Genomic DNA, 19,329 nt, shown 5'->3' on the forward strand with positions numbered 1-19,329 from the left:
TTCCAGGACCCCCTGTATAGAGCCCCACATTGACTCTCTTCCAGGACCCCCTGTATATAGCCCCCACATTGACTCTCTTCCAGGACCCCCTGTATATAGCCCCCACATTGACTCTCTTCCAGGACCCCCTGTATATAGCCCCCACATTGACTCTCTTCCAGGACCCCTGTATATAGCCCCCACATTGACTCTCTTCCAGGACCCCTGTATAGAGCCCCATATTGACTCTCTTCCAGGACCCCCTGTATATAGCCTCCACATTGACTCTCTTCCTGGACCCCTGTATATAGCCTCCACATTGACTCTCTTCCTGGACCCCTGTATATAGCCTCCACATTGACTCTCTTCCAGGACCCCTGTATATAGCCTCCACATTGACTCTGTCCTGTACCCCCTGTATATAGCCTCCACATTGACTCTCTTCCTGGACCCCCTGTATATAGCCTCCACATTGACTCTCTTCCAGGACCCCCTGTATATAGCCTCCACATTGACTCTGTACCTGTACCCCCTGTATATAGCCTCCACATTGACTCTCTTCCTGGACCCCCTGTATATAGCCTTCACATTGACTCTCTTCCAGGACCCCCTGTATATAGCCTCCACATTGACTCTGTACCTGTACCCCCTGTATATAGCCTCCACATTGACTCTCTTCCTGGACCCCCTGTATATAGCCCCCACATTGACTCTCTTCCTGGACCCCCTGTATATAGCCCCCACATTGACTCTCTTCCAGGACCCCCTGTATATAGCCTCCACATTGACTCTCTTCCAGGACCCCCTGTATATAGCCCCCACATTGACTCTCTTCCTGGACCCCCTGTATATAGCCTCCACATTGACTCTCTTCCTGGACCCCTGTATATAGCCCCCACATTGACTCTCTTCCTGGACCCCCTGTATATAGCCCCACATTGACTCTGTACCATAATACCCTGTATATAGCCCCCACATTGACTCTGTACCGTAATACCCTGTATATAGCCTCCACATTGACTCTCTTCCTGGACCCCTGTATATAGCCTCCACATTGACTCTCTTCCTGGACCCCCTGTATATAGCCCCCACATTGACTCTCTTCCTGGACCCCTGTATATAGCCCCCACATTGACTCTCTTCCAGGACCCCCTGTATATAGCCTCCACATTGACTCTCTTCCAGGACCCCCTGTATATAGCCTCCACATTGACTCTCTTCCTGGACCCCTGTATATAGCCTCCACATTGACTCTCTTCCAGGACCCCTGTATATAGCCCCCACATTGACTCTCTTCCAGGACCCCCTGTATATAGCCTCCACATTGACTCTCTTCCTGGACCCCTGTATATAGCCTCCACATTGACTCTGTACCTGGACCCCCTGTATATAGCCCCCACATTGACTCTCTTCCAGGACCCCTGTATATAGCCCCACATTGACTCTCTTCCAGGACCCCTGTATATAGCCTCCACATTGACTCTCTTCCTGTACCCCTGTATATAGCCTCCACATTGACTCTGTACCGTAATACCCTGTATATAGCCTCCACATTGACTCTCTTCCAGGACCCCTGTATAGAGCCTCCACATTGACTCTCTTCCTGGACCCCCTGTATATAGCCCCCACATTGACTCTCTTCCTGGACCCCTGTATATAGCCCCCACCTCCTTCCAGGACCCCCTGTATATAGCCTCCACATTGACTCTCTTCCAGGACCCCCTGTATATAGCCTCCACATTGACTCTCTTCCTGGACCCCCTGTATATAGCCTCCACATTGACTCTCTTCCAGGACCCCTGTATATAGCCCCCACATTGACTCTCTTCCAGGACCCCCTGTATATAGCCCCCACATTGACTCTCTTCCTGGACCCCTGTATATAGCCTCCACATTGACTCTGTACCGTAATACCCTGTATATAGCCCCACATTGACTCTCTTCCAGGACCCCCTGTATATAGCCCCCACATTGACTCTCTTCCAGGACCCCTGTATATAGCCTCCACATTGACTCTCTTCCAGGACCCCTGTATATAGCCTCCACATTGACTCTCTTCCAGGACCCCCTGTATATAGCCCCCACATTGACTCTCTTCCTGGACCCCCTGTATATAGCCTCCACATTGACTCTCTTCCTGGACCCCTGTATATAGCCCCCACATTGACTCTCTTCCTCACATATGTCAGAGTCAAGGCCCCTGGCCACATCCGCCCGCAAGAAGGTTTTTTACGGACCCCTGGGATGATCTTGATTTATTATTAGAACCGCCCGCAGCAAGCCGGCAGCCCGCCCCAGATCTTTTACACGCACCAATACTACATTTCCCACAATGCAAAGGTGACGCCCGAGCAGTAGGCTGCTTCATTTCAATATTTATTGGCACAGCAGTCGTCAGCATCACAGTAAAATTAACTTTCAGATACCCATCAAAAATGGCAAAACGGAAGGTGGATACTGAGAACCGGGGTTTCAAAGCAAGGTGGGAGTCGGAGTATATGTTCACGAAGGTAGCTGGAAAACCTGTGTGTCCCCTGTGTGGAGAAAGTGTGGCGGTACTGAAAGAGTATAATCTGAGACGACATTATGAAACGAAACACGTGACAAAAACAAGAATATGGACATGGAACAAAGGCTACAAAAGGCAGAGGAATTAAAACGAGGCCTCAAATCTCGACAGGCTCTGTTCAAAAAGCCAAATCACAAGGCCAGGCTGCTGTCAAGGCCAGTTTTATTTTGGCAGAAGAGATCGCTGTAATCAGCCCCCATTTACGGAGGGAGATTTCATCAAAAACTGCATGATTAAAGTTTGTGACGAAGTTTGCCCAGAAAAAGGCAACTCTTTTAAATGTGAGTCTGAGCAGAAACACCATTGCCGAGAGAGTAGACCAGTTGTCCATCAATCTAAAAGAGCAGCTTGTGAAAAAGGGAAAAGATTTTATTGCATATTCCTTGGCTGTGGATGAGAGCACCCATTTCTGACATTGCCCAGTTGTCAATTTTCATCCGCGGGTGGACTCCAACCTGCGTGACAGAGGAGTTTTTGGCTTTACGCCCCACCATGGCACAACCCTGGGCATGATTTGTATGAAGAGGTGTCAAGATGTGTAAATGAGATGGAGCTGCCTTGGGAAAAACTCGTGGGTTTGACAACCGACGGAGCACCCACATGTGTGGACACAGGAGCGGACTGGTGGCGAAGATACGGGAAAAGATGCAAGAGGAAAACGCGACAGGTGAGCTGACAGCTTATCATTGTATCATACACCAGGAAGCTGTAGCTGGTAAAGCCTTGAAAATGGAGCATGTAATGAGCATCATCACGCGCACAGTTAACTCTTATCAGAGCCAAAGGTTTGAATCACCGCCAGTTCAAGGCATTTCTGACGGAGTTAGAAACGGAGCATGGTGATTTGCCTTATCACACAGAGGTGCGATGGCTAAGCCAGGGAAAGGTGCTTCAAAGATGTTTCGAGCTGGAGGAGATTTGTCTGTTCTTGGACAGCAAAGGGAAAGACACAACACAACTCCGAGACGAAATGTTTCTGTGTGAAATGGCTTTTCTGTGTGACATTACGAGTCATCTGAATGCAATAAACTTGCAGCTGCAGGGTCGGGATCGTGTCATCTCTGATATGTACAGTACAGTGAAGGCATTTAAAACCAAACTGACTCTGTGGGAGACGCAGATGCGGAAAGAAAATTTGAGCCACTTTCCCAGCTGCCAGACCATGAAAGAGAAGCTCTCTACCAGTGCGTTCCCGAGCACACAGTTGGCTGATAAAATAGGTATGCTTGCCGCTGACTTTCGACGCCTGATTTGCTGACTTTGAAGCACAAAAAAGCAGGTTGGAACTGCTCGGTAACCCATTTGCTGTTGACGTGGAAAGCTCACCACCAAACCTCCAAATGGAGTTGATTGACCTCCAATGCAATGATGCACTCCAGGGCAAAATATGCGGCAGTGGGTGCTCTTCGCCCGTTTCCTCCCGGACAATGCCCCAGCTGCGCATCCAGGCTGCTCAAACGTTGTCTATGTTTGGCAGCACATACCTGTGTGAACAACTGTTTTCTTTGATGAACCTGAACAAACATCACACAGAAGTTGACTCTGACTTACTGCTGAACACCTCCACTCAATTCTGAGGATTTCTTCAGCTCAGAGCCTCCAACATTGATGAACTTGTGGAAAAGATGGGACACCACCAAGTATCACCTCAACCTCAAACAAGTGAACATTACTGTGCAATCACATATTTAGAGTTTTTACTCAGTTCAAGTTTAAAAGTTAAAATTTAATATTTGTTTTCACTGCATGTTACTTCTCCTTAAACAAAGTGTTGTTTTTGATTAATAGATTTTTGCACTTTATTTTTTTGTATTTCAATCCAATTATATTTTAAAATATTTCAGTTGAGTGGATGATAGAAAATTGCTATTATTGTTTTTTCTTTGAAGTAAATTTAGCCCACTTTTGCTAAAATAGAAAATATAGTCTACTGATGGTGCCTTGAATAGCCTTTCTTTCATTTAATGTTCATGTTATGGGGATATTTATATAAAGGAAATTTGTCTTTTGTGTCTGTTGAAAATTAAAGATTACTGACAGAGCCATAAGAAAATATTGCTTTATTTATCTGATCATATTGTAATATATTTGTTAGGTTTTCAGTAGGTTCAATTAGGTTCACTCTATATGCCATTTAAAAATTTTTCAATGAACATTCGAACAGTCCGGCCCTCGTCTTGTAGCTGATTTTTTTATTTGGCTCTCTTCCAGGACTCCTCCGTCCATTTGATTGACTCTCTTCCTGGACCCCCTGTATATAGCCCCCACATTGACTCTGTACCGTAATACCCTGTATATAGCCCCCACATTGACTCTGTACCCCCTGTATATAGCCTCCACATTGACTCTGTACCTGTACCCCTGTATATAGCCTCCACATTGACTCTCTTCCTGGACCCCCTGTATATAGCCTCCACATTGACTCTCTTCCAGGACCCCCTGTATATAGCCTCCACATTGACTCTGTACCTGTACCCCCTGTATATAGCCTCCACATTGACTCTCTTCCTGGACCCCCTGTATATAGCCTCCACATTGACTCTCTTCCAGGACCCCCTGTATATAGCCTCCACATTGACTCTGTACCTGTACCCCTGTATATAGCCTCCACATTGACTCTCTTCCTGGACCCCGTATATAGCCCCCACATTGACTCTCTTCCTGGACCCCTGTATATAGCCCCCACATTGACTCTCTTCCAGGACCCCCTGTATATAGCCTCCACATTGACTCTCTTCCAGGACCCCCTGTATATAGCCCCACATTGACTCTCTTCCTGGACCCCCTGTATATAGCCTCCACATTGACTCTCTTCCTGGACCCCCTGTATATAGCCCCCACATTGACTCTCTTCCTGGACCCCCTGTATATAGCCCCCACATTGACTCTGTACCGTAATACCCTGTATATAGCCCCCACATTGACTCTGTACCGTAATACCCTGTATATAGCCTCCACATTGACTCTGTACCTGTACCCCCTGTATATAGCCTCCACATTGACTCTCTTCCTGGACCCTGTATATAGCCTCCACATTGACTCTCTTCCAGGACCCCCTGTATATAGCCTCCACATTGACTCTGTACCTGTACCCCTGTATATAGCCTCCACATTGACTCTCTTCCTGGACCCCCTGTATATAGCCTCCACATTGACTCTCTTCCAGGACCCCTGTATATAGCCTCCACATTGACTCTCTTCCAGGACCCCCTGTATATAGCCTCCACATTGACTCTGTACCTGTACCCCCTGTATATAGCCTCCACATTGACTCTCTTCCTGGACCCCCTGTATATAGCCCCCACATTGACTCTCTTCCTGGACCCCTGTATATAGCCCCCACATTGACTCTCTTCCAGGACCCCTGTATATAGCCTCCACATTGACTCTCTTCCAGGACCCCCTGTATATAGCCTCCACATTGACTCTCTTCCTGGACCCCTGTATATAGCCCCCACATTGACTCTCTTCCAGGACCCCTGTATATAGCCCCCACATTGACTCTCTTCCAGGACCCCTGTATAGAGCCCCCACATTGATTCTCTTCCTGGACCCCCTGTATATAGCCCCCACATTGACTCTCTTCCAGGACCCCCTGTATAGAGCCCTCACATTGACTCTCTTCCAGGACCCCCTGTATATAGCCCCCACATTGACTCTCTTCCAGGACCCCTGTATATAGCCCCACATTGACTCTCTTCCAGGACCCCCTGTATATAGCCCCCACATTGACTCTCTTCCAGGACCCCCTGTATATAGCCCCCACATTGACTCTCTTCCAGGACCCCCTGTATAGAGCCCCCACATTGACTCTCTTCCAGGACCCCCTGTATATAGCCTCCACATTGACTCTCTTCCTGGACCCCTGTATATAGCCTCCACATTGACTCTCTTCCTGGACCCCCTGTATATAGCCTCCACATTGACTCTCTTCCAGGACCCCCTGTATATAGCCTCCACATTGACTCTGTACCTGTACCCCCTGTATATAGCCTCCACATTGACTCTCTTCCTGGACCCCCTGTATATAGCCTCCACATTGACTCTCTTCCAGGACCCCCTGTATATAGCCTCCACATTGACTCTGTACCTGTACCCCCTGTATATAGCCTCCACATTGACTCTCTTCCTGGACCCCCTGTATATAGCCTCCACATTGACTCTCTTCCAGGACCCCCTGTATATAGCCTCCACATTGACTCTGTACCTGTACCCCCTGTATATAGCCTCCACATTGACTCTCTTCCTGGACCCCCTGTATATAGCCTCCACATTGACTCTCTTCCAGGACCCCCTGTATATAGCCTCCACATTGACTCTGTACCTGTACCCCCTGTATATAGCCTCCACATTGACTCTCTTCCTGGACCCCTGTATATAGCCCCACATTGACTCTCTTCCTGGACCCCCTGTATATAGCCCCCACATTGACTCTCTTCCAGGACCCCCTGTATATAGCCTCCACATTGACTCTCTTCCAGGACCCCTGTATATAGCCCCCACATTGACTCTCTTCCTGGACCCCCTGTATATAGCCTCCACATTGACTCTCTTCCTGGACCCCCTGTATATAGCCCCCACATTGACTCTCTTCCTGGACCCCCTGTATATAGCCCCCACATTGACTCTGTACCGTAATACCCTGTATATAGCCCCCACATTGACTCTGTACCGTAATACCCTGTATATAGCCTCCACATTGACTCTCTTCCTGGACCCCCTGTATATAGCCTCCACATTGACTCTCTTCCTGGACCCCCTGTATATAGCCCCCACATTGACTCTCTTCCTGGACCCCCTGTATATAGCCCCCACATTGACTCTCTTCCAGGACCCCCTGTATATAGCCTCCACATTGACTCTCTTCCAGGACCCCTGTATATAGCCTCCACATTGACTCTCTTCCTGGACACCCTGTATATAGCCTCCACATTGACTCTCTTCCAGGACCCCCTGTATATAGCCCCACATTGACTCTCTTCCTGGACCCCCTGTATATAGCCTCCACATTGACTCTGTACCGTAATACCCTGTATATAGCCCCCACATTGACTCTCTTCCAGGACCCCTGTATATAGCCCCCACATTGACTCTCTTCCAGGACCCCCTGTATATAGCCTCCACATTGACTCTCTTCCAGGACCCCCTGTATATAGCCTCCACATTGACTCTCTTCCTGGACCCCCTGTATATAGCCTCCACATTGACTCTCTTCCTGGACCCCTGTATATAGCCTCCACATTGACTCTCTTCCTGGACCCCCTGTATATAGCCCCCACATTGACTCTCTTCCTGGACCCCCTGTATATAGCCCCCACATTGACTCTCTTCCAGGACCCCCTGTATATAGCCTCCACATTGACTCTCTTCCAGGACCCCCTGTATATAGCCTCCACATTGACTCTCTTCCTGGACACCCTGTATATAGCCTCCACATTGACTCTCTTCCAGGACCCCCTGTATATAGCCCCCACATTGACTCTCTTCCAGGACCCCCTGTATATAGCCCCCACATTGACTCTCTTCCTGGACCCCCTGTATATAGCCTCCACATTGACTCTGTACCGTAATACCCTGTATATAGCCCCCACATTGACTCTCTTCCAGGACCCCCTGTATATAGCCCCCACATTGACTCTCTTCCAGGACCCCCTGTATATAGCCTCCACATTGACTCTCTTCCTGTACCCCCTGTATATAGCCTCCACATTGACTCTGTACCGTAATACCCTGTATATAGCCTCCACATTGACTCTCTTCCAGGACCCCCTGTATAGAGCCTCCACATTGACTCTCTTCCTGGACCCCCTGTATATAGCCCCCACATTGACTCTCTTCCTGGACCCCCTGTATATAGCCCCCACATTGACTCTCTTCCAGGACCCCCTGTATATAGCCTCCACATTGACTCTCTTCCAGGACCCCCTGTATATAGCCTCCACATTGACTCTCTTCCTGGACCCCCTGTATATAGCCTCCACATTGACTCTCTTCCAGGACCCCCTGTATATAGCCCCCACATTGACTCTCTTCCAGGACCCCCTGTATATAGCCCCCACATTGACTCTCTTCCTGGACCCCCTGTATATAGCCTCCACATTGACTCTGTACCGTAATACCCTGTATATAGCCCCCACATTGACTCTCTTCCAGGACCCCCTGTATATAGCCCCCACATTGACTCTCTTCCAGGACCCCCTGTATATAGCCTCCACATTGACTCTCTTCCTGTACCCCCTGTATATAGCCTCCACATTGACTCTGTACCGTAATACCCTGTATATAGCCTCCAGATTGACTCTCTTCCAGGACCCCCTGTATAGAGCCTACACATTGACTCTCTTCCTGGACCCCCTGTATAGAGCCTCCACATTGACTCTCTTCCTGGACCCCCTGTATATAGCCTCCACATTGACTCTGTACCGTAATACACTGTATATAGCCCCCACATTGACTCTGTACCGTAATACCCTGTATATAGCCCCCACATTGACTCTGTACCGTAATACCCTGTATATAGCCTCCACATTGACTCTCTTCCTGGACCCCCTGTATAGAGCCTCCACATTGACTCTGTACCGTAATACCCTGTATATAGCCCCCACATTGACTCTGTACCGTAATACCCTGTATATAGCCCCCACATTGACTCTGTACCGTAATACCCTGTATATAGCCCCCACATTGACTCTGTACCGTAATACCCTGTATATAGCCCCCACATTGACTCTGTACCGTAATACCCTGTATATAGCCCCCACATTGACTCTGTACCGTAATACCCTGTATATAGCCTCCACATTGACTCTCTTCCTGGACCCCCTGTATAGAGCCTCCACATTGACTCTCTTCCTGGACCCCCTGTATATAGCCTCCACATTGACTCTGTACCGTAATACCCTGTATATAGCCCCCACATTGACTCTGTACCGTAATACCCTGTATATAGCCCCCACATTGACTCTGTACCGTAATACCCTGTATATAGCCTCCACATTGACTCTCTTCCTGGACCCCTGTATAGAGCCTCCACATTGACTCTCTTCCTGGACCCCCTGTATAGAGCCTCCACATTGACTCTGTACCGTAATACCCTGTATATAGCCCCCACATTGACTCTGTACCGTAATACCCTGTATATAGCCCCCACATTGACTCTGTACCGTAATACCCTGTATATAGCCCCCACATTGACTCTGTACCGTAATACCCTGTATATAGCCCCCACATTGACTCTGTACTGTAATACCCTGTATATAGCCCCCACATTGACTCTGTACCGTAATACCCTGTGTATAGCCCCCACATTGACTCTGTACCGTAATACCCTGTATATAGCCCCCACATTGACTCTGTACCGTAATACCCTGTATAGAGCCCCCACATTGACTCTGTACCGTAATACCCTGTATATAGCCCCCACATTGACTCTGTACCGTAATACCCTGTATATAGCCCCCACATTGACTCTGTACCGTAATACCCTGTATAGAGCCCCCACATTGACTCTGTACTGTAATACCCTGTATATAGCCCCCACATTGACTCTGTACCGTAATACCCTGTATATAGCCCCCACATTGACTCTGTACCGTAATACCCTGTATATAGCCTCCACATTGACTCTGTACCGTAATACCCTGTATATAGCCTCCACATTAACTCTGTACCGTAATACCCTTTATAGAGCCCTGCTATTGTTATTTACTGCTGCCTTTTAATTATTTGTTTTTCTTGTCTGTTTCTTTTTGAAACTTTTTTTATTTGGTATTTTCTTAAAACTTCATCGTTGGTTAAGGGCTTGTAAGTACGCATTTCACTGTAAGGTTGTATTCGGCGCATGTGACGAATAAAATGTGATTTGATAATTAATTACAACCCAAACAACAGCCAATCAACACCATTAGAACCCCAACAACAGCCAATCAGGCCCCCTGACTATGCCACATGAAATTACCATCATCATTCTCTACCACGGATAAAGTAACAGAAAAGGAGAAAAAAATCACAACAAACAGCAATATAATGTAATTCATATGAAGTGTTCAATCTACGAGCAGACAATGAACACTCAGACAATCAATATCTTCCCTTTATTCTTTTCTCCCGTCTCCCTTTAATATATCGGAAATGGAGTTAGAAAGATTGATTTGCTACACAGGCGCTATGGGCCAAATACAATTAAATGAAAATGCAAATTAAGGTATTTTGTGTTACGTTGTGTTGTTTTGTAATGTGTCGTGTGTGCGATGTTTTGTAATGTGTTGTGTTGTGTGTGATGTTGTCCCTCGAGTGAAGTTGTGCTCTCAGGTCTTTCCATTTTTGCAATTTTGTTAATTTAAATGTTTTCACCTTCCTCAGAGCGAGAGAGAATGAAGAGAGAAAGCTAGAGAGTGAGGGAGAGAAAGAGAAAGTGAGAGAGAGAGAGAGAGAGAGAGAGAGAGAGGAGGAAACAGCAGAGATAAGAGAGAAAGAAACAGAGATAGAAAGATCGTCAGAATTAATCCACAGCATCAGTCATGTGTAACCATGTAACCATGCTGTTAGAGCACAGAGCAGAGAGATGAGCTGGCCCATCGATTCAGCCTAGCCAGTCAGATATGTCTGACAGAGAGACAGAAGGAGAGGAAGACAGAGAGAAACACACAGTAGTCTGCCTGCCAGCTGGGACCTTGTGAGAGCTGATATCACCTTGTACCATATAACACAGTATGGCCTTTTGTTTTGTGAAGGTAAAGCTACACTGCCCACTCAACCGTCTCGATGTCTGAAGGGGTTTCTGTTATGGAGGCAGACGGTATGGTATAGACCACTTCATGGCTTCCAATGGATGGCATTGGATACCTCTATAGTAGGAACCACTTCATAGGCTCTGTATATGTTTTAATGTGTGCCCGAAAAGCACCGTGATCCAGAACAATCTCCATGCTTCTGAATCCTAGGTAACTGTGCTTCTGCAGGTTTCAGAGCGGCTGAGGTCACCAGCACGATGACCTCTACTAGCGCGCGTGCACACACACACACACACACACACACACACACACACACACACACACACACACACACACACACACACACACACACACACACACACACACACACACACTTTCCACAGTGACTCTAAATGTGTCATTGCTACACAGGGAATAGAGGACTTTTATCCTCAAAAAAGACATCTAGAGATCAGAGGGACACATACTGTAGGAAAGAGGGATTAGGGGGGACTTTTATCTTCAGAAAAGACATCTAGAGATCAGAGGGACACATACTGTAGGAAAGAGGGAATAGGGGGGACGTTTATCCTCAGAAAAGGCATCTAGAGATCAGAGGGACACATACTGTAGGAAAGAGGGAATAGGGGGGACGTTTATCCTCAGAAAAGGCATCTAGAGATCAGAGGAAGACATACTGTAGGAAAGAGGGAGGGAGAGAGTCAAAGCTCCTCTTTGGGATCCTGCTGGTAGAGGGAATGGCAGGGGAAATAACAGGGGGAATGACATGGGAAGTGACTGACTAGGGGGGGGGAATGACGGGGAAATGACTAGGGGAATTGAAATGGGGAATGACTGGGGAATTACAGGGGAATGACTGAGGGAATGGCAGGGGAAAATGACAGGGGAATTAAATGGGGAATGACTGGGGAATTACAGGGGAATGACTGAGGGAATGACGGGGGAAATGACTAGGGGAATTAAATGGGGAATGACTGGGGAATTACAGGGGGAATGACTGAGGGAATGGCAGGGGAAAATGACAGGGGGAATTAAATGGGGAATGACTGGGGAATTACAGGGGGAATGACTGAGGGAATGACGGGGGAAATGACTAGGGGGAATTAAATGGGGAATGACTGGGGAATTACAGGGGGAATGACGGGGGAAATGACTAGGGGGAATGACAGAGGGAATGGCAGGGGAAAATCACAGGGGGAATTAATGACTGGGGAAATTCAGAAAAATGGGGGAATGATGGTGGGAATGACAGATGGACTGATGGGGAGAGTGAGGGGTCTGGAAAGCTAAAATTTGTACTGGCATTAAACATCAGTCATTGCTTAACCATTACTCAATTAAGAATCAGAAAGTGTATTACCCAGTGCAAAGAGCTGAGTGTGCATCTCTCTCTCTCTCTGTGTGTGTGTGTGTGTGTGTGTGTGTGTGTGTGTGTGTGTGTGTGTGTGTGTGTGTGTGTGTGTGAGTGAGATCAGAGTCTGTGACCTACAGTATATAGGAAACTGTCTAAGAGAGCAGCAAAGGGACATAAAAGTACCTCAAAGGGTTCATTTGAATCCACTGTTATCCCCCACAACTTAGGACACACACACACACACACACACACACACACACACACACACACACACACACACACACACACACTGCTGTCCGAGGTCCTGGTTTGAACTGTGTCTCACATTGCTGAGTAGGCAGGCAGAGGAAGTAAATCAGTAAAATCATATTAAGTAGGAGACTCTTTGACTCTGACTGTATGCTATAACTCTCCATGACCCACCTGGTTAGGATGAACTCACACTGCCCTGCATGTATCATCATTAGTATCATAGTGCATCAATGCTACAGGAGCTGTCCAAGGTGCTGATCCCTGTCTCCCTGTTCCCTTGGCAAACAGCATGTGAGAGCCCTACAGTACCAACAGAAAGACAGAGATCAGCCCCATGGACAGCTCCTGTAGTGCTATGATGCAGCTACTGTCAACTGGAATGATTCCTTTCTGTTCTCCCCTCACTTCTCTTTCTTTCTCCTTCTCTTTCTCCTCTTCCTTCTCCTTCTTCTCCTTCTCTTTCTCCTTCTCTTTCTCCTTCTTCTTCTCCTTCTTCTTCTCCTCTTCCTTCTCCTTCTTCTTCCCTCATTTTCCACAGTCAGTCATCTTGCACAGTCAGTCATCATTCATCTTCTACTGAATCCAAATGGTTGAGGAGCCAGGAGGACATAAGCAGAGGACCTCTTTGATACATGGGCATATTAGCCATTATGTTGACATGCTTGTTTGGGTGGAAAGCATCGCTACAGGGGCAGTCTTTAGTGTGTCCACGCACAGAAACAAGGATGTGGCAATCCAGGGCACCCTGAGGGTCAAAACAAGCCCCATGTAGTGGTTGTGTGTGTGTCTGTCTGTAATGCATTGTTCCAGGGGTCATTTCTTCAGCTGTGTCCCTGTGCCCTAGAGCATAGAGCAGAAGCCAGTTAGAGCAGAAAGCATTAGCGAGGCCACTTAGTAGTCAAAAGGAAAATAAAGAGGGCACACTTTTTATTCATGTGCCATGAAGGGCTGGCACTGTCTGTACGTGCATGGGTGTGCCTGTATGAACCTTGTATGAACTGTGTGTATGTGTGTGTATGTATAAGTGTGTGTATGTATACGTGTGTGTATGTGTATGTATAAGTGTGTGTATGTATGCATAAGTGTGTGTATGTATAAGTGTGTGTATGTATAAGTGTGTGTATGTGTGTGTGTATGCATAAGTGTGTGTATGTGTGTGTGTGTGTGTGTGTGTATGTGTCTGTGTGTGTGTATGTTCAAGTCTGTGTATGCATAAGTGTGTGTGTGTGTGTGTGTGTGTGTGTGTGTGTGTGTGTGTGTGTGTGTGTGTGTGTGTGTGTGTGTATAATGCTTGTTCACTGCTGTAACTGGAGCACTAACTAACCCAAATGGACCCAGTGCTGGGGGAAACATATCCCCTGATGAGGGATGGGGGAAAAGGTGGAGGGATATGGGGCAATTAGGAGGGTATCTTGGGTATTGCTGGAGGTTTGGAGAAAGAGGGGTCGTTGGTAAATTGGGGCAAAAGGAAATGTGAGTTGGTCACTGAACAATGGAGGTGGATAGTCTAACCACCAGACTAGTAGTGTTCCAGAACTATTCTCACCCTAAGCCCATCCTCCCCCAAACTGGACTATTCTCATCCTAAGCCCATCCTCCCCCAAAACTGGACTATTCTCACCCTAAGCCCATCCTCCCCAAAACTGGACTATTCTCACCCTAAGCCCATCCTCCCCCAAACTGGACTATTCTCACCCTAAGTCCATCCTCCCCAAAACTGGACTATTCTCACCCTAAGCCCATCCTCCCCAAAACTGGACTATTCTCACCCTAAGCCCATCCTCCCCAAAACTGGACTATTCTCACCCTAAGCCCATCCTCCCCAAAACTGGACTATTCTCACCCTAAGTCCATCCTCCCCAAACTGGACAAAATGCTACATCTACAGTAAGAAGCCTTCGCTTATAGTTTTACCATCACACCCCTCGCTGCCGCCTTCCTTACCTCCTTTTCCTCCTTCCTTACCTCCTTTTCCTCCTTCCCCACATTGGGATGATGAAGCAGTTTTTAATTAACATAATTAACATTAGCTCTGTGTGTGTGTGTGTGTGTGTGTGTGTGTGTGTGTGTGTGTGTGTGTGTGTGTGTGTGTGTGTGTGTGTGTGTGTGTTATCCTGTGAGGGGTAATGAATGCTGATGTTCATTATTGTAAATGCATTAATCTCACCACTTTGGTTAAATTAAGGCTTAAAATCTGGGTATTAAGTATGCCTCCTTTGCCTCACCGGTAGCTGGGGTGAATTCATAAGCACTGGGATAAATCCTGCAAATGAAGCACATTATTGTATACTACTGGCTTACTGCCACTTTGTACTAAATAGACGCTTGAAGGACAATGTCTATCTGGTTACAAAGTATTTGATGTGAGAGGACTTTACATATTTCTTAATTTTCAGTCTGTACTAACACAAAAGGATACAAAATAAGCTTTACGATAGACCACAATTATATGAAACCTAATCTAATAGAAGCAGCTGTGTCTGTGTGTGGGGTGGTGACAAAAGGCCTCAAAATTAAGATCTGACAGGACACTATAGTGGAAAGATCTTACTGAATCAGCATAAGTTACTAGAGGGTGAGGGCATATCAGGCCAACTGCTCTGACGGATGAGGTCATCAAGCCAACCGCTCTGATGGATGAGGACATATCAGGCCAACCGCTCTGACGGTTGAGGGCATATCAAGCCAACCGCTTTGACGGGTGAGGCTATATCAAGCCAACCGCTCTGACGGATGAGGCTATATCAAGCCAACCGCTCTGACAGATGAGGCTATATCAAGCCAACCGCTCTGATGGATGAGGGCATATCAAGCCAACCGCTCTGACGGATGAGGCTATATCAAGCCAACCGCTCTGACGGATGAGGCTATATCAAGCCAACCGCTCTGACGGAAGAGGCTATATCAAGCCAACCTTTCAGACGGATGAGGCTATATCAAGCCAACCGCTCAGACGGATGAGGCTATATCAAGCCAACCGCTCTGACGGATGAGGCTATATCAAGCCAACCGCTCTGACGGATGAGGCTATATCAAGCCAACCGTTCTGACGGATGAGGCTATATCAAGCCAACCGCTCAGACAAGCTTCAGCTGTCTGTTTTTTTTATAGTCCTAGTTCTCGCCGGATTTTAGCAACCAACAGTTTTTAAAAACTATTTCTACTCAGTCAAAGTGAACAACAGGGGAAAGGAAATGTCAACCTTTGAATGTAATCTATAACCTAGTTCATATCTCCATAAAGTCTTGATCATCCCGTCGTTGAGATATTACCTGTACCTCATCAAAGCTAGAGATGCAACCATAACAGACCTGTTGGGGACACCCTTTACATGAGTTATATTCTCTTCCAACCCCAGCCTACCTCCCTCCCTTTCAGAGATCGATGGAGGGTTTGATGAATAGCGTATCTTTGTGAAATAACCTCATGAATTGGACGTCTGTTTCACTCAGCAAGAAATTGCTTTTTAATAACAAAATGTCCCCCGGTCTTTGTGGAATCGACATGGATCCTACCTGCTATGTTATTTGTACTACTACCACGTCCTTGTTGTTGGAGAGAATAAAAGCTTTGACCACTCAGTACATTGTTGCTCCATATACAGGTTTGAATTTAATGATGAACAAGATAGAGTTTGACTTTCAAAATGATGCACACACACACACACACACAGGCAGAGAGGGTGATGAGATACGTGCAGACACAGGTAGGCCAGGGAGGGTAGCTGTAGCTCGGGGTAGTAGAATGTTCAGCATGGTGGAAGGGAAGAGAAGACAAGGATGGAAAGAGAGTAGAGAGTAGAGTGTAGAGAGTAGAGTGTAGAGTGTAGAGTGTAGAGTGTAGAGTGTAGAGTGTAGAGTAGAGAGTGTAGAGTAGAGAGTAGAGAGTGTAGAGTAGAGAGTAGAGAGTAGAGAGTAGAGAGTGTAGAGAGTGTAGAGTGTAGAGAGAGTAGAGAGTAGAGAGTAGAGAGTGTAGAGTAGAGAGTAGAGAGTAGAGAGTAGAGAGTGTAGAGTGTAGAGTGTAGAGAGAGTAGAGTGTAGAGTGTAGAGTAGTAGAGTGAGAGTAGAGAGTAGAGAGTGTAGAGAGTAGAGAGAGTGTAGAGTAGAGAGTAGAGAGTAGAGTGTAGAGAGTGTAGAGAGAGAGTAGAGTAGAGAGTGAGAGTGTAGAGTAGAGAGTAGAGAGTAGAGAGAGAGTGTAGAGTGTAGAGAGTAGAGAGTAGAGAGAGTAGAGTGTAGAGAGTAGAGAGTGTAGAGTAGAGAGTGTAGAGTAGAGAGAAGAGAGTAGAGTGTAGAGAGTGTAGAGTAGAGAGTAGAGAGTGAGAGAGTGTAGAGTGTAGAGAGTGTAGAGTGTAGAGTGTAGAGAGAGTAGAGAGTAGAGTGTAGAGTGTAGAGTGTAGAGTAGAGAGTGTAGAGTAGAGAGTAGAGAGTAGAGAGAAGAGTGTATAGTGTAGAGTGTAGAGTGTAGAGTGTAGAGTAGAGAGTGTAGAGTAGAGAGTAGAGAGTAGAGAGTGTAGAGAGAGTAGAGTGTAGAGTGTAGAGAGTAGAGTGTAGAGAGAGTAGAGAGTAGAGTGTAGAGAGTGTAGAGTAGAGAGTGTAGAGTAGAGAGAGAGTGTAGAGTAGAGTGTAGAGAGAGTGAGAGTAGAGAGTAGAGAGAGTAGAGTAGTGTAGAGAGTGTAGAGTGTAGAGAGTGTAGAGAGTGTAGAGTGTAGAGAGAGTAGAGTAGAGTGTAGAGAGAGTAGAGAGTAGAGTGTAGAGTGTAGAGTAGAGAATAGAGAGTAGAGAGTAGAGAGTAGAGAGAGAGAGTAGAGTGTAGAGTGTAGAGTGTAGAGTGTAGAGAGTGTAGAGTAGAGAGTAGAGTGTAGAGTAGAGTGTAGAGAGAGTAGAGAGTAGAGAGTAGAGAGAGAGTAGAGAGTGTAGAGTGTAGAGAGTAGAGAGTGTAGAGTAGAGAGTAGAGAGTAGAGAGTAGAGAGTGTAGAGTGTAGAGTGTAGAGAGAGTAGAGTGTGTAGAGAGTGTAGAGAGAAGAGTGTAGAGAGAGTAGAGTGTAGAGTGTAGAGAGTAGAGTGTAGAGAGAGTAGAGTGTAGAGAGTAGAGAGTGTAGAGTAGAGAGTGTAGAGTAGAGAGTGTAGAGTAGAGAGTGTAGAGTAGAGTGTAGAGAGAGTAGAGAGTAGAGTGTAGAGAGTAGAGAGTGAGAGTGTAGAGTGTAGAGAGTAGAGAGAGAGTAGAGAGTGTAGAGTGTAGAGTGTAGAGTGTAGAGTGTAGAGAGAGTGTAGAGTGTAGAGTGTAGAGAGAGAGTAGAGTAGTAGAGAGTAGTAGAGTGTAGAGTGTAGAGAGAGTAGAGAGTGTAGAGAGTGTAGTAGAGTGTAGAGAGTAGAGAGTGTAGAGTAGAGAGTGTAGAGTAGAGAGTAGAGAGTAGAGAGTGTAGAGTGTAGAGAGTGTAGAGTGTAGAGAGAGTAGAGAGTAGAGTGTAGAGTGTAGAGTAGAGTAGAGAGTAGAGAGAGTAGAGAGTGTAGAGTGTAGAGAGAGTAGAGAGTAGAGTGTAGAGTGAGAGAGTAGAGTAGAGAGTGTAGAGTGTAGAGTAGAGAGTAGAGTGTAGAGAGAGTAGTAGAGTGTAGAGAGAGTAGAGTGTAGAGTGTAGAGTGGAGAGTGGAGAGTAGAGTGTAGAGAGTGTAGAGTAGAGAGTAGAGAGTGTAGGGTGTAGAGAGTGTAGAGTGTAGAGAGTAGAGTGTAGAGAGAGTAGAGTGTAGAGTGAGAGAGTAGAGTGTAGAGAGTAGTAGAGAGAGTGTAGAGAGAGTAGAGTGTAGAGAGAGTAGATTGTAGAGAGTGTAGAGTAGAGAGTGTAGAGTAGAGAGTAGAGAGTGTAGAGTAGAGAGTAGAGTGTAGAGTAGAGAGTGTAGAGAGTAGAGTGTAGAGAGAGTAGAGTGTAGAGAGTAGAGAGTAGAGAGAGAGTGTAGAGTGTGAGAGTGTAGAGAGTGTAGAGAGAGAGAGAGTGTAGAGAGTAGAGTGTAGAGAGTGTAGAGTGTAGAGAGTAGAGAGAGTGTAGAGAGTGTAGAGTGTAGAGGTAGAGAGTGTAGAGTAGAGTGTAGAGTGTAGAGTAGAGTGTAGAGAGTAGAGTGTAGAGTGTAGAGTGTAGAGTAGAGAGAGAGTGTAGAGTGTAGAGAGTAGAGAGTAGAGAGTAGAGAGTAGAGAGTGTAGAGTGTAGAGTGTAGAGTGTAGAGTGTAGAGTGTAGAGAGTGTAGAGAGAGTAGAGAGTAGAGAGTAGAGAGTGTAGAGAGAGTAGAGAGTAGAGTGTAGAGAGTAGAGAGTAGAGAGTGTAGAGTAGAGAGTAGAGAGTAGAGTGTAGAGAGTGTAGAGTAGAGAGTGTAGAGTGTAGAGTGTAGAGAGAGTAGAGTGTAGAGTGTAGAGAGTGAGTGTAGAGTAGAGAGAGTAGAGAGTAGAGAGTAGAG

This window comes from Oncorhynchus nerka, linkage group LG5 (assembly GCF_034236695.1).
Source record: "Oncorhynchus nerka isolate Pitt River linkage group LG5, Oner_Uvic_2.0, whole genome shotgun sequence".
Taxonomy (NCBI): domain Eukaryota; kingdom Metazoa; phylum Chordata; class Actinopteri; order Salmoniformes; family Salmonidae; genus Oncorhynchus; species Oncorhynchus nerka.